The sequence below is a fragment of the Calidris pugnax genome, unplaced genomic scaffold (genome assembly GCF_001431845.1).
Source record: "Calidris pugnax isolate Ruff unplaced genomic scaffold, ASM143184v1 scaffold211, whole genome shotgun sequence".
NCBI classification, from domain to species: Eukaryota; Metazoa; Chordata; class Aves; order Charadriiformes; family Scolopacidae; genus Calidris; species Calidris pugnax.
In genome coordinates, this window is record NW_015091083.1 from 3668688 (window position 1) to 3670586 (window position 1899).

Here is a 1899-nt window from a genome sequence, read left to right on the forward strand (position 1 = left end):
GAAAAATTTACACAAAAGACTCAGTTCTCACCTCTTTTCTGCTCCTGCCACTGCAGTGACTTTAATAGCTCTGTGGAAGCACAACTCTGCATGCCATAGCCCAGTGCTTCTTCAGGAGACACAGTTGTCTTCTCCACAGTGGTCCTCTTAGCTCCCTGGCAGCAAGCTGCTTTCACAGAATGACAGAAGGATACAGGGTTGGAAGGGACCTCTGGAGATCATCTAGTTTAATCCCCCTGCCAAAACAGGTCCACCTAGAGGAGGTTGCACAAGGACACGTCCAGGCAGGTTTTGAACATCTCCAGAGTCAGAGATGAAAAATGCCTGGAGAATGCGGGCATCGATCCCGCTACCTCTCGCATGCTAAGCGAGCGCTCTACCATTTGAGCTAATTCCCCTCCCAAAATCCCCCTATTTTGGTGCCATATCCCCAGGTGTGCCTATTCCACCACTGCTCTTGACTGTTCCAGTGAAGAAAAGGCCCCCAATACTTACCACAGCTTACAGCGTATTCCTCCTCCAACACTGTTTTACCCCCCTCTTCCCACATGCAGCTTTCTAGCTTCAAGCATAGCCCGTTGTGGGAGCCAGTGCTGCAGAGCTGGCTGAGCTGCCTGCCTGCTTCCCGTTCTGCCTACGGGCAGGATCAGATCCTTGTCAGTGAGGGCATCTGTCCAGCTTGGCAACCAGTCAGCATCGTCATTCAGCTCACTACAGATATGGCCGTGACAGGACAAGACAGCTTAGCATTGCACTGATGCGATGTCACCTTCTTTGCTAGAAGGGTTTGGAGCCTCACAAGAATGCAGCTGCTCTTTCTGTCGGTTTCTCACATCACTGAGTGTTAACCAAAGCATAGCTCGTCACTCTTTCCTAAAGGCAGGCTTCACAGATATCCATAGTCGTAAAAGTCAACACAGAATCAAAGACAAACAGAACTGAAATTGTGTCACTTCGTAAATTCCTGGAGCTGGTGGCATGTAAAAATATGATTATTGGTACTGAAGAAAGATGCCGGGGCAAAGGAATAAGCAGAGGAAGATCATAGAATCATTCAGGTTGGAAGAGACCCTTAGGATCATCGAGTCCAACCTCTACATAGTCCTCCCCTACACCATATCCCTCAGTACCCCATCTAAATGTCCCTTAAACACATCCGGGGATGGTGACTCAACCACCTCCCTGGACAGCCTATTCCATCTTTCCTGGCTATGCAGTGATCAGATGGGGAACTATGGGATGTTTAGTGCGATTTCTGCCAGTAGCACTACCATGGTGATAACCTAGGCATCACTAGACACAGGATATCTCCTCTCAGGATCATTTTGTCAGAGCCTGTATTTTTGATACTGACTTGAGGACTTGCCAAAAATTATGGAAAACAAGGCTTAAAACTGTAAATTCTTATTAGCAATATAAGCTATATTAATCATATTGGTAGATCTATCAAAATAATAGCTGTTGCACAAAGTCCCTCAGCGTTTCCGACAATATCACTTATTTGGATGTATAAATTTGAATTGTTCAGAAGTGATTGGCCTAATGGACAAAAGCTAATAGGACAATCTGGGACTCAAATCATTACCAAAGTATGCTCCAGTTCTCACTTCTTAAATCCCTTTCCCTCTTGATATAACCATCTGAAGTGCATGAACTACGAAAGGAAATACATAGCAATATTCACCAGTGCTTCACCTCAGCACAATTGTTCGATTGCATGGCTGTTTTAATGAAGAACTTAATTTCAGAAGCTCTTTCCCAGTACAAGACACAGTATCAGTTGATATAAATCTCCAAAGCTCCACTCATTATGTGGATTACTTAATACAGATGGCTGATAAGTGTTTGAAAATTCCCTTGTTTACTAGTCTATGCAAGCCTCAATTCACATGTCTAAAT

General features: G+C 44.8%; 1 non-coding gene across 1 annotated transcript; it reads right to left on the reverse strand.

The window, feature by feature from the left end:
- Positions 1-325: 325 nt before the first annotated feature.
- On the reverse strand, positions 326-398 carry TRNAA-AGC. Its single transcript has one exon. It is a non-coding gene; the product is annotated as a tRNA-Ala (tRNA).
- Between the last annotated feature and the right edge of the window lie 1501 nt (positions 399-1899).